General features: G+C 46.1%; 1 protein-coding gene across 5 annotated transcripts in view; it reads left to right on the top strand.

Annotated features, from left to right (window-relative positions):
- The first annotated feature begins 3,293 nt into the window (after positions 1 to 3,293).
- The window catches only part of TNRC18 (trinucleotide repeat containing 18), a 139,647-nt gene continuing 128,241 nt past the window's right edge, over positions 3,294 to 14,699 (top strand). For 3 of the 5 annotated variants that reach the window (XM_069983550.1, XM_069983552.1, XM_069983548.1), the window contains exon 1: positions 3,817 to 4,100. The gene's annotated coding sequence lies outside the window, so the exon portion shown is untranslated. Of the gene's footprint in view, positions 3,738 to 3,816; positions 4,101 to 14,699 lie in introns of those variants that run through there. The other 2 variants (XM_069983549.1, XM_069983551.1) reach the window with 2 other exon arrangements.

Genomic DNA, 14,699 nt, shown 5'->3' with positions numbered 1-14,699 from the left:
GAGTAAGCGCTCTTCTAGGATATGGTAAAGTGATTGGTTAACAATTTGATTGTGTGATTTCATTGGACTTCAAAGTGTGCGACATATAGCCCTAAATAGACATTTTACCATCACATTACTCCAAATCCCTACAGTAAAAAGGTCTGAAAAATCACAGAACCTGTACGAGAGTAAGCGCTCTTCTAGGATATGGTAACAAGATTGGATAACAATTTGATTTCGTGATTTTATTGGACTTCAAATAGTTGGACATATAGCCCCAAATACACACTTTACCATCACATTACTCCAAATCCCTACAGTAAAAATGTCTGAAAATCACAGAAACTGTACGAGAGTAAGCGCTCTTCTAGGATATGGTAACGAGATTGGATAACAATTTAATTTCGTGATTTTATTGGACTTCAAAATGTGCGACATATAGCCCCAACAGGGCTCCAGATGGCGACCAAAATGGTCGCCAATGCGACTAATATTTTGCAAATGGCGCCCAGATTTATTAATCTGGGCGCCATTTGCGACTGGCCCCGGCGGCGGCGCGCTGTCTCTTTAAGTCCGGTCCCCGGCTGATGCGCTGCTGCCGGGGGTGTCCCGTCCTATCCCCGGCAGCGCGGCGCACCAGTGAGCTGCCTGGGGCCCTGACTTCCGGCACAGGAAGCGCACGTCAGAGACGCTTCCTGTGTCAGAAGTCACAGCCCCGGCGTACAGGGAGCTCACTGATGCGCCGCGCTGCCGGGGATAGGACAGGACACCCCCGGCAGCAGCGCATCAGCCGGGGACAGCGTCCGAAGAAGAAGAGGATCGCCGGGGGAGCGGGTTGTCAGGTGAGTTTGTGTGTTTGTTTTTTTTAAATACTGCTTAGCATAGAGGAAAGGGGGGGGGCATCTATAATGGGGGGGAAGAGGGGCCATGTTCAAGGGGGGGGGGGAGAGGGGGCTATCTATAAGGGGAGGGGGTATCTATAAAGGGGGGAGAAGAGGGGGCATCTATAATGGGGGGGGGGAGAGGGGGCATCTATAATGGGGGGGGGGGGAGAGGGGGCATCTATAATGGGGGGGAGAAGGGGGCATCTATAATGGGGGGGGGGAGGAGGGGGTCATCTATAAGGGGAGGGGGCCATCTATAAGTGTAGGGCAAACTGGCTGCAGACACTGGGAGATAGATATATGCACAATTATTATTATCAGGGCCCCTCAGGTGTCTGTATTGTAGGGGGTCACTTGCATTAGTCACTAGGTGAGAGATATATCTATCTATATACACATCTTGTGGGGGGTCACTATGGCTGCAGTCATAAGTCTAGCTCAGTATGTATAGACTGTTGCAAGCTTTTAAAGGGAACCTGTCACCCCCGGTGCCGGGGTGACAGGCTCCCAACCCCCCGTTAGAGCCCCCTATACTCACCTCATCGCGCCGGATCCCGCTTCTGAAGATGGTCGGGTCACGGAGATCTCAGCCGCTGCAGCCCGGCGCGCACACTGAGAGATGAGTCCAACGCTCATAGAGAATGACGGAGCACTGGACTCTCCTGTCATTCTCTGAGCGTTGGACTCATCTCTCAGCGCACGCCGGGCTGCAGCGGCTGAGATCTCCGGGACCCGACCATCTTCAGAAGCGGGATCCGGCGCAATGAGGTGAGTATATGGGGGCTCTAACGGGGGGTTGGGAGCCTGTCACCCTGGCACGGGGGTCAACAGGTTCCCTTTAAGTTCAAGTTCAGAAGAGTAAGCCTCATTAAAAGGCTAGCCAAGTGAAGCTGAAGTACTGAGTCAGACTGGATATGGTTGTCAGACTGTATATGGTTGTCAGGTTGCAAGTTTCCATGTTGAACATTTTCAAACTAAGAAAAGAAAGAATCTAAAGGAGGAGGATGCTGCCGTGGCCTCTGCACACAGTAAGTCCCATGTAACATAACATTAATTTTACATGGTTTAAAATGTTGGCGACCAAATATTCTATTTGGCGCCTAAATTTTTCAGGTTAGGAGCCAATGGCTCCTAGGTAAATTTTTTAGTCTGGAGCCCTGCCCAAATAGACACTTTACCATCACATTACTCCAAATCCGTACAGTCAAAATGTCTGAAAATCACAGAACCTGTATGAGAGTAAGCGCTCTTCTAGGATATGGTAGTGTGATTGGATAACAATTTGATTTCGTGATTTTATTGGACTTCAAAATGTGCGACATATAGCCCCAAATAGACACTTTACCATCACATTACTCCAAATCCGTACAGTCAAAATGTCTGAAAATCACAGAACCTGTATGAGAGTAAGCGCTCTTCTAGGATATGGTAGTGTGATTGGATAACAATTTGATTTCGTGATTTTATTGGACTTCAAAATGTGCGACATATAGCCCCAAATAGACACTTTACCATCACATTACTCCAAATCCCTACAGTAAAAATGATTTTTCTATATCTAAGACAAATAAGAGAAATAAATTAAAATGAGCCTGGTTTTCAGGTGTTAAAAATTACATATAGTTAGAAAAAAATTAAATATTCCTGGAGCTGAAGGGGTTAACAGTATATGAATTAAACTGTGGTGGATGTGTAGGGGTTAAGTGGATGAATTGAAGTGTTGTGGATCTAAAGGGGTTAACAGTGGATGAATTAGATTGTTGTGGATGTGAAGGGGTTAACAGTGGGGGAATTGAACAGTAGTGGATGTGAAGGGGTTAACAGTGGGTGAATGGACCTGAAGGGGTTAAGAGTTGACATTCTTTAGTTAGTCTCACATGTAGGTGTCACCCTATGATCTTCCTGGCACATTCTGATGCCTGGAACTAACTAGTCCTGGCTATTACCGTAACACATGGTATATAGGAGCACTGTAATTCCTAGTGCTGATAGTGTGACTCCATTTCAGTGAAGTGCTGATAGCGTGACTGCAGTCAACCTCCGCAGCCTCACAACAACGCGCACGCTGTTCATTCTCTGCTTTCCTACTAGATATGCCCTCCACGTACAGGATTCTATAGGGTTGACCGAGGAGGAAGGAGTCCAGGCTGCGGTCCCAGTCTGTGTGCTCTATAGGGTCCGCCAGCACCTCTGCACGCCCCCCGCCCCGTACTCCTTCCCTTACATGCCGCGTTCCTTGCAACCCCCGCTCTTAGTCCGCAGTAGACTGGGTGTCTTGAAACCGACCATTATGGGTTTGGTCGCGGGCGACTTGAAACTACTGCTAACCCAAACTCGTTTTAACTACAAAATAAACGTTATTTTTCACACCGGGTGATAATGGGCAAGAGAGAAAACAGCGCCAAGCGCCGATCTGCGTGATGTCCGCACGAGGGAAGCGGCGGATGTGCGGAGGAGGCTGGAGCCGGTGGCTCTCGGTTCTCAATGCCTATGTGTCGGGGGGTTGTTGGCCTCAGTAGTTCCCCTGTAGCAGCAGCCCCCGGGATGTGTACCCCCTGCGGTGTCAGGTGCCGGGGGAGGACACCCCATAAGTACTGTCATTGCGTACGTTACTGGCCCTCAGCTCAGAAGCCTGCGCCCCCTCGGCTGTAGCGGCCACAGAGCACGTCCTGTAAAAGCTGACAGCATTAGCAATGGAAAGAATCGCATTTTATCTACAAGGGCCCGGGGAGGCCTGGAAACCTTCCCCCAGAAATTCTCACCAGCCGTTTGAACCATTCAGTCATTTTCGGGAAGCCTTGAAACAGAAGCAGCTCTTACTCCATAACTGGTTTAATGTAAATGGCTGCCAGCCAAAGTGTTTACACGCAGGTGATTGACAACGACGCCAGCGAATCAGAGGCTTCCTATGGTCGATGGGCGGGGCGGGGTCACAGGGGGCGGGGGGCTGCACACAATGCTTGTTTCAGTTCTAGTTAGTCTCTCCTGGGCTCTGGTGTGGGCTGTGGGATTGTGTGAAATGCGTCTATTGCGACCTCCTGCTTTGGCTCACACGTTGCGGATATTTGTAGCTGAGCGTTGTGGATTGTAAATGACAATGTAACATCCGCCTGACAGTGCGCACTAGGAGTAGCGGGAAGCGCTAGGGTATCGGCTTCTTGCTTGGTTTATGCTCCTCAAATCCCTGAGGGGCGACAGCTTACTGGAGGCAGAAACAGCGGGAATCATCTGAAGGTAACGCCTGCGTCTTCTATCTGGTCTTGCGCTCGTCTTTGCTTCTCCTCAGAGCCGCGGAGTGCGGGCTGCTGCTGAGGAGAGCCCTTGACGAGGGAGGTTTTACCATTTGAAGAAACGCAGCCATTTTCCTCCTCGCGGCTGCTGTACAAGTGTCCGTACACACTACGGGCGCAAAGCGGAAAAAAAGAGTTCGCTTTTAGCCTGCTTTTTCTTCCCGGGATTTTCAGCGCTGAAGTTCCAGGTGGGAGGTTGTGGTGACCTGAAAACCGAGCCGGGGCTTGTCTTTGAGCGGCTCCGGGGCTCGCATCGCCATTCTCGCAGTTTTTCTTTCCCATACTGTTAGTGGAGATGTTTGATGCGGCTTTCTAGTCACATAGGAAGCGTAACGCTAGTGCTGGTTGTCACCCCCGGTTATCAGGGACAGCAGAAGAAAGCCTGAAAAAATGTTAGAAATCCTAAAAAATGAGAAGGTCTGGTTGTGACCGTGCTGCTAGATGTTTTCGGTTTCTTGTCAGCTTGGTGCGGTTTTATCTACTACCTGATAGCTGTGCTGTGTTATGGAGGCGATCACTACATGCCAGGTAAACAGGCGGACATGGGGGTGTGACTGGCCGCATCCATACTGCATATACTCTCCATAACTGTGGCCTCTAAGTACCTGGGGGTACGTAACACATTGCCTGTATGAATGTGCTGCCTATATGCCCTATGGATCAGATCCTGGGGTACATAACATATTGCCTGTATGGATGTGGTGCCTATATGCCCTATGGATCAGATCATGGGGTACATAATATATTGGCTGTATGAATGTGGTGCCTATATGCCCCATCTCTCCTGCCCTATGCATCAGGTCCTGGGGGTACATAACACATTGCCTGTATGAATGTGCTGCCTATATGCATCATCTCTCCTGCCCTATGGATCAGATCCTAGGGTACATAACATATTGCCTGTATGGATGTGGTGCCTATATGCCCTATGGATCAGATCATGGGGTACATAATATATTGGCTGTATGAATGTGGTGCCTATATGCCCCATCTCTCCTGCCCTATGCATCAGGTCCTGGGGGTACATAACACATTGCCTGTATGAATGTGCTGCCTATATGCATCATCTCTCCTGCCCTATGGATCAGATCCTAGGGTACATAACATATTGCCTGTATGGATGTGGTGCCTATATGCCCTATGGATCAGATCATAGGGTACATAATATATTGGCTGTATGAACGTGGTGCCTATATGCCCCATCTCTCCTGCCCTATGCATCAGATGATGCTGAGTATGGGAAATGCTGCACACTAACATTCTTCATCTAGATGGGTTGTGTTCTGGAATTGTAGTTTGTAGTTTTGCAGCATCTGGAGAACAGTGCTTCAATAGAAATACCATCAGCAAACAGTCTGTGAGGATCCAGGGTTACTTCTATATGAATTGCCTGAAGTACTGTAATCCATATAAATGCTGGACTTACGTAAGTGACTTGTGTAGTCAGCCATGTAAACAGCTTCCAAGACTACATCTTACTGGGATAAAACTCCTTTTATACCAAATGTATTTAGGTTGTATGTGTGCGTCTACATGAATGGTTTGTTAATATTGTTACAGTTGTATCTATGCTGGATACACTGTATACTGTAGTTTCTCTCTGTATCCTGGAGTGGACACATCATCTTATATAAACACGTGTAGGTGATCACCGTTCTACCTCTCCTAGTGATATAATGGACACACCATTCCTTTCTTCCAGTGTTCGTTATGAATACAGCAGTGATTACCATTATGCAGTGCTGTACACTGGCTGCTTTCCTTCACTTCTGTCTTTTTCCTAGTAGAGTTTACATTCTTATCACGCATGCACGCACTTCAGGGCCAGTCCCATAGGAATACTGCTAAACTGCTTGGGTGAATTTTGTTGGCCTGTAGGAAAAAAATTGAGCGGAGGGAAAACAAACAACTTGCAGATGGTGCCCTGGCTAGAATAAGATCCAGTGTCCCACCTTCTCGGTCCCACCATAATATTGGAGCCCATGATCCAGAATTCAAGTAAAATACAAAAATGAAATTCCCTTCTTATAGTACTAAAGAATGGAGGGTAGTGAAAATAAAAGTGATGTGACTCCCTTTTGTAATATTTGAAAGTTGGTTTGTGCAATAATAACGGAGCAGGTGACTCTTATCCGATGGATGCAGTGAGCCTGTTGGTTGAGGAGGTGATTGATAGATGACTATTAGGTCAGGTTTAGGCCTCCTTCAAGCATACCATTTGCATAATGTTTTTATTCCCTTAAATAAAAAGCAGAAAATACAAACTTTTTTTTAGGGTACAAACCCACGCAACGTATACGCAGCAGATACGCAGCAGATTTGATGCTGTGTTCATTTATTTAGATCTAATCTGCTGTGTATTTGCTGCGTATACGGTGTGTGGGTTTGTACTCTTAAAGGGGTTGTCCAATCACTGACTAAGGATCCAGAAGGATCTGACAGATTGTCTGCCAAAGATTTGAAGCCAAAGCCAGGAATGGATTTGAAAAGAGGAGAAATCTCAGGCTTTCCTTTATGACCTGATCTCTGTTTATAGTCTGTTTCTGGCTTTGGCTTCAAATCTTTGGCAGATGATCTGTCAAATAATCTTTCTGTGTAAATGGACCCTTAGACAGGACAGTGCTGCGGCCAGTGATTGGCTGAGCAGGCTGTCACTCCTAGGACAAATTTGTCTTAGATGTGGAAGCCCTGCAGTGGGGTAGCACCGACAGGTAGTTTTTGATGTAACAGCAGCAAGATTTTAAAAGTTGTCCAATGCTGGATAACCCTGCCCCCCCCCTTTTTTTTTTTTTTTACAAGCCAACGAGTAATATGGCTGATCACAAGATTCAATTATTTCTATTGAAGAATCTGAGAAAAAGGCACAGTTTTTTGTATGTGTAAAAAAAAAATCTGCTTCAGACCTTCAGTCAATTTTTGTTTTTCTTTTACAATGTAAGTCAATGGCAAACAGATTTTGCAGTATAGCATACAGCTGTATCTAGTTTTTATCATCCATTATTGCATCAGTTTTCTCTCCTCACCTTCACGACGGCACCATAGAAGGAGTTGTACCCTAGGGACAGGAAAAAGCACGAGAGGTTAAAAGCCCCTCCCCTTCCTCCCAGCACCAGTGCTTTTTCCTGTCCTGCTAGGGCAGACACGAGAGGGGGGGATCCGAGTGAAGGTGAGAAGAGATCCCCCAAGAAGAGGAACAAAAAGGGGCAGGGGTCGATCGGGGCTTAGGTCTCCTTCCTCCCCCATCCCCTTACTAAATGGATCCGTCGTCTCATCGAGACCTCGCTCCAGATTGGAACTCGCGCGGGCCGCAGGAGTTCCGGCAGCGCGAGGTAACCCGGAGGGGGGACTACTCTCCTACTGCAACGTGGTCTGGCGGCCTCCGGAGGTAGGCCGTAATCCGTCCGGGACTTCCGGAAGTACGTCATGACGTCACGCCGGACCACGCAGGTGACGCGCACACGCCGGAAGCTGCGTCACTGCACTTCCGGGTCCGGCGCCATCATTCAAAAGGATGGCGCGAGCGGTTCGGATCGTCTTCTATGGAGATGGATTCCTCCGCTTCAGAAGGGACTGCCTCGGCGGTAACCGTAAGTAACCACCCTCAGTCATGCTTCCGTGTGCCGATCTCTGCATACTCAGTACGCTTCCAATGCCAGCTCTGCATAGGGGTCTACTTTGTTCTTTTCACTGTCTGGTTCACCCTATATATATATATACAACATTCAGGGGTCAACAAGGGTGATAAACGCACTAATATATATATATATATATATATATATATATATATATATATATATATATATATATATATATGATATATGTAAGAGGTGTATTCTCATAGATTCTCGGCTCTCATATTATTTAGGAGACTAAAGAATCTACAGCTGCATCCTCATCGGCGGGGAAAAAAGTAACTCCTACAAAGAAATGTGTGTCATGCAATAGCAAGATCCCATCCAACTATAAAAAGAACATATGTGCAGGATGCATAGGGGATATTATTAAGAAAGATAGATCCTCCTTCCTCAAAGATATTAGGAAAATGATGAGGGACGAAATCTCAGCATCCATAGCCAAGACTCCAGTAGTTTCTCCTCCAGCTACTACGCCGCTGGCTATTCCTCCTCCAATTATCCTGCCCCAGGACATACCTCCAGCTGTCCTTCCTACTCCTCCAGCTGCCTCTATGGGGGATACTACCCCAATAATACCTCAATTAATGGACCCTGATCCCGTGGCGTCAGGCTCCATAGATTCAGGATCAACTATATCCATGACTTCCTCCAAACGTAAAAGGCATTCATCTGCCTCTTCGGGCGAATCTGGTCAGATTTCTGAATATCTAGATCTGATGCCAGACGAAACTGAAGACAAAGGAAGCCAAGAAATATTTATTTTCCTCTGACCATACCCTCCCACTCCTTAGGGCAGTAAGGAGTGCTCTGGGATTCGAGGAGATCCAAGAGGAAGTCACAGTGAAAGATCAGATGTTTCAGGGTCTTAAACCTAGGAAAAAGCTGGTCTTTCCGGTACATGAGACACTACAGTCTCTTATTTCAGACGAGTGGTCGGACCTGGAACGAAGGTTACGGGTCCCAGGCGAAATTAAAAGACGTCTTCCCTTTAGTGAAGAAGATTCCACTAATTGGGGAGAAGTTCCTTTAATTGATGCACAAGTTGCCAAAGTCACTAAAAAGACCCTTTTGGCATTTAAGGATTCTTCGCAATTAAAGGACCCTATGGACCGGAAGGCAGAGAGCCTACTTAGGAGATCCTGGGAGACAACATCCTACTCAATCAAAAATATCGCATCCACCTGTGTGGCAAGAGCATTACACTTGTGGATAGGCCAATTAGAAGAACACCTGAATAGTGACTGTTCTAGAGAGAGAATTGTAAACTCTCTTCCCTTATTAAAGGACGCAACGGCCTTCCTATCTGATGCCACGGCAGAGTCTGTTAGATTCGCCGCGAAAGATGGGGCTCTAACAAATGCAGCACGTAGGGCTCTCTGGTTAAAAAACTGGACTGGAGACCCCACATCAAAAGCAAAACTCTGTGGTATTCCCTTTAAGGGAAAATACGTATTCGGATCTGCCCTCGACACAATTATTGAGAAGAGTGCAGATAAGAAGAAAGCAATCCCAGAGAACAAAACGCCACAGAAGAAAGAACAGTTTAAGAAACCTAGATACCAAGAGTTGTATCGTGGCAAAGGGAAAGGAGGCCATTGGAGCTACCCGAAGGGGGGCAGAGGGAAAAATATTTTTTACAATCCCCGGCCCTCCCAAGATAAGCAATGACCTCTGTGCAGTAGGGGGGAGACTGTCGGAGTTCTCAAAAACCTGGAATATCATCACAGAAAACAACTGGGTTTTAAATATCATCAGGGACGGCTACCAAATAGAGCTTACTCATCCCCCTTCAAAAAGATTTGTCATATCCCGACAGTCTCCAGGTCCCCTACAAACAGAGATGGTGGCAAGCGTTCTGAAACTCCACCAAATGAAAGTGATTTCCCCGGTCCCTCGAGAAGAGAGAGGGTCGGGACATTATTCAAGTCTCTTCCTTGTGAGAAAGCCGAATGGATCATATCGTCTAATAATAAATCTAAAACCACTAAACAAATACGTAAAGTATATAAAGTTCAAGATGGAGTCAATAAAATCCACCACTCCATTAATAGCCAAAAATGCCTGGATGGTCTCACTAGACCTCCAGGATGCATACTATTATGTGCCAATTCATGTCCAGTCACAAAAATACCTAAGATTTGCCATAATGATAAACAAAAAATTATGCCATTTCCAATTCAGGGCCCTTCCCTTTGGGATATCATCAGCGCCCAGGATATTCAGCAATATTATGTCAGAAGTAATATCCTTCCTCCACATACAGGGCATAAATGTAGTGGCATATCTGGACGATCTACTAATAGTAGCGGAGTCCCAGGAGAAAATACAACGGGACCTAGAGAATACTCGCAATCTACTCCAAACATTGGGGTGGATTATAAACGACAAAAAATCGGACTTAGTCCCATCCCCCAGGAAAATCTTCCTAGGGATCCTCCTGGATTCAGACCTCCAGATGTCATTTCTCCCAGAGGAAAAAATAAAAGACCTAAGGGAGAAAATTCAAAGGTTCAAAGGGAAGTTACACCCCTCAGTCCGGGAAGCAATGTCCGTTTTAGGGTCAATGACAGCCTGTATTTCGGCGGTGCCTTGGAGCCAGGCTCACTCCAGGACCTTACAATCTCAAATACTGAAGGTCTGGAACAAAAGACCCACAGGTCTCGAAAACAAATTTTTCCTTACACCTCAGGTCAGACTTTCTCTCCGCTGGTGGCTTTCCAGACAGAACCTAGAAAAAGGGACATCTTGGAGTCCTCAACCAAAATACATCATGAGAACAGACGCAAGTCAATCCGGTTGGGGGGCCCAGGTAGGAACACATTTCTTTCAGGGTACCTGGGATCAAGAAACCCTGAAACAATCCTCAAACCTGAGAGAACTCAAGGCAGTTCAGATATCTTTAACATCAGCTGTAAATATCTTGAAGGGTGCTCATGTACACATCCTATCGGACAATATAACTACCGTGGCACACCTGAGACATCAGGGGAGCGCCAAGAACAACCGACTATGGAAGATCTCACAACAAATATTTTCCTGGGCAGAAACCAATCTTTTGTCCCTTTCAGCAACACACCTAAAGGGGACAGAAAATACCCAGGCAGACTTCCTCAGCAGGAACAAGGTTCACCCGGGCGAATGGTGCCTGAAAGACCATCTATTCCAACAACTAGTGGAATGTTGGGGTCAACCCCAGATAGATCTATTTGCCACCAAACAGAACCGAAAGGTGAAAATTTTTTTCTCTCTAAATCCAGCAGATCATCCTACAGGAGTGGATGCCTTAACTCAGAGATGGCACTTCAGGATGGCATATGGGTTTCCTCCGATCCCCTTAATCCCAAGGGTACTACAAAAGATCAGAGAAGAGAGTCTGAAAATAATCCTTATCGTCCCATTCTGGCCCAGAAGGGGGTGGTTCGGTCTTCTCAAATCTCTAGCGTTAGAGGACCCAATCCTTCTTCCACAGATCCCAGATCTACTGATGCAGGGTCCAATAGTTCATCCGGAACCAGAAAAATTTCATCTGTCCGCATGGATCCTGAAGAGTCCATGCTGAGAAGTAAAGGACTATCAGAATCGGTGATCCAAAATTCCAAATGAACAGCACAGGTTGGCAATATGCAGATATATTAGGAATGGAGTGCTCGCCTCACCGGATAGGACCCCTCCGTCCGGACACAAATCCAAAAGAAATAACTGAAGGCAGCACCTCTCAGTGAAAAAATGTGATGTCTTTATTCACATCTTACTTGCGCGACGTTTCGGCTTGAGAAAGGCTGAGAACCAGCCGAAACGTCGCGCAAGTAAGATGTGAATAAAGACATCACATTTTTCACTGAGAGGTGCTGTCTTCAGTTATTTCTTTTGTATCAGAATCGGTGATCTCTACACTCATGAAAAGTAGGAAGAAGGTTACTGCTTCCATATACCTAAAGGTATGGAAAGTCTTTAACTCATGGTGTCAGACTCCTCCCCAGTTTCCAGCGGAACCAAACATAGCCCAGATCTTGGATTTCCTACAGGCAGGTTTGTCTAAAGGCCTCAAACCAGCTACACTAAAAGTCCAGGTCTCGGCGCTATCAGCAGTCTATGATACAGATCTAGCTAATCACCGGTGGATCAAAAGATTCATTCGTGCGGCTACAAGAATAAATCCTACAGTAAAAAACACACATCCACCCTGGGATTTAAATGTTGTTTTGGAAGGACTAACAAGGGCTCCCTTCGAACCTATTGAGGAAGCAAATCTAAAATTCCTCTCCCAGAAGGCAGTTCTTTTAGTGGCTATCTGCTCTGCCAGGAGAATAGGGGAGATTCAGGCCCTAACCATAAGGAAACCTTACTGTACAATCTCAGAAGACCGTATAGTTCTAAAAACGGATCCCTCCTTCCTACCTAAGGTGGTCTCCAACTTCCACAGGTCCCAAGACGTCATACTTCCCTCCTTTTGCCCAAATCCAAAAAATCAACTAGAGAGGAAATTTCATACCTTAGACGTCCGTAGAACAGTCCTACAATATATTGAGACAACTGCAACTTGGCGAATAGACGAAAACCTCTTCCTACAATTCCAGGGGAAAAATAAGGGAAAAAGGTCATCCAAGAGTACTATTGCCAGATGGATCAGAGATGCCATTACACAGGCCTACCAGTCTCAAGACCTTCCTTCTCCAATTAACCCCTTTGTGCTGCAGCTAGTTTGGGCCTTAATGACCAGGCTAATTTTTCAAAATCTGACCTGTCTCACTTTATGCTCTTATAGCTCAGTGATGCTTTAACGTATGCTAGCGATTCTGAGATTGTTTTTTCGTGACATATGGCACTTTATGTTAGTGGCAAAATTTGGTCACTACTTTGTGTGTTTTTTGTGAAAAACATCAAAATATCATGAAAAATTAAAAAAATTTGCATTTTATGAACTTTGAAATTCTCTGCTTCTAAAAAAAGAAAGTCGTAGCACATAAATTAGTTACTAAGTCACATTACCAATATGTCTTCTTTATTCTGGCATAATTTGGTAAACATATTTTACTTTTTTTAGGGTGTTATGGGGCTTAGAAATTTATCAGCAAATTATCACATTTTCGTGAAACTGATTTTTGTAGGGACCAGTTCTTTTTTTAAATGGATTTAGAAGTCTGGTATCCTGAAAACCCCCATAAGTGACCCCATTTTGGAAACTACACACCTTAAAGAATTAATCTAGGGGTATAATGAGCATTTTAACCCTACAGGGGCTGGAGGAAAGTATTCACAATTAGGCAGTAAAAAAATTGAAAATTTAAATTTTCCAATAATATATACGTTTAGATTAAAGTTTCTCATTTTCAAAAGGAACATGAGAGAAAAAAGCACCCCAAAATTTGTAATGCAGGTTCTCTTGAGTACAACGGTACCCCATATGTGGGCGTAAACCACTGTATGGGCACACAGCAGGGCTCAGAAGGAAGGGAGCGCCAATTAGCTTTTCCAATGCAGATTTTGCTGAAGAAGTTTCTGAGCGCCAGGTGCGTTTGTAGTGCCCCTGTAGTGTCAGCAGAGAGAAAACCCCCCATAAGTCACCCCATTTTGGAAAGTACACCCCTCAAAGAATTCATCTTGGTGTGTGGTGACCATTTTGACCCCACAGGTATTACAGGAAAGTATTCAAAAGAAGACAGTAAAAATGAAAAACTCGAATTCTTCCAATAATATGTTCGTTTAGTTTGAAATTTCTCAATTTCACGAGGAACAAGAGGAAAAAAGTACCCCAAAATTTGTAACGCAGGTTCTCCTGAGTACAATGGTACCCCATATGTGGGCATAAACCACTGCATGGGCACACAGGAGGGCTCAGAAGGGAAGGAGCGCCAATTAGCTTTTTCAATGCAGATTTTGCTGCAGAAGTTTCCGAGCGCCAGGTGCGTTTGCAGTGCCCCTGTAGTGCCACCGGAGTAAAATCTCGCCATAAGTCACTCCATTTTGGAAAGTGCACCCCTCATAGAATATATTTTGGGGTGTGGTGAGCATTTTGACCCCACAGGTATTTGAGGAAAGTATTCAAAAGTAGACAGTAAAAATGAAAAACTCGAATTTTTCCAATAATATGTTCCTTTAGTTTGAAATTTCTCAATTTCACGAGGAACAGGAGAGAAATGTCACCCCAATATATGTAAAGCAGGTTCTCCTGCGTAGAACGGTACCCCATATGTGGGCATAAACCACTGCATGGGCACACAGCCGGGCTCAGAAGGGAAGGAGCGCCAATTAGTATTTTCAGTGCAGATTTTTCTGAAGAAGTTTCTGAGCGCCAGGTGCGTTTGCTGAGCCCCTGTAGTGTCAGCAGAATAGATTCCCCCCATGGGCACACAGCAGGGCTCAGAAGGGAAGGAGCGCCAATTTACAGGAGCAAAACCGCAGCTAGTAATGGTTATTAGAATAGCGCAGTTACTAAAATAAAATAAAAAAAATGAGATTACAGGTAATGTGGGGTGGTTACGGACAGCCTGGGGTGGTTATGGGCAACCTGAGGTGGTTACAGGTAATCTGGGGTGGTTACGGACAACATGGGGTGGTCACGGGCAACCTGCTGTGGTTACAGGCAACGTGGGGTGGTTACAGGCAACGCGGGGTGGTTACGGGCAACGTGTGGTGGTTATGGGCAACGTGTGGTGGTCACGGGCAACCTGCTGTGGTTACGGCAACGTGGGCTGGTTACGGGCAACGTGGGCTGGTTACGGGCAACGTGGGCTGGTTACGGGCAACGTGGGCTGGTTACGGGCAACGTGGGCTGGTTACGGGCAACGTGGGCTGGTTACGGGCAACGTGGGCTGGTTACGGGCAACGTGGGCTGGTTACGGGCAACGTGGGCTGGTTACGGGCAACGTGGGCTGGTTACGGGCAACGTGGGCTGGTAACGGGCAACG

This window comes from Dendropsophus ebraccatus, chromosome 9 (assembly GCF_027789765.1).
Source record: "Dendropsophus ebraccatus isolate aDenEbr1 chromosome 9, aDenEbr1.pat, whole genome shotgun sequence".
In the NCBI taxonomy this organism is placed as follows: Eukaryota; Metazoa; Chordata; class Amphibia; order Anura; family Hylidae; genus Dendropsophus; species Dendropsophus ebraccatus.
Note: the sequence above shows the minus strand (reverse complement) of the source record. Positions and strands in the feature narration are given on the sequence as shown.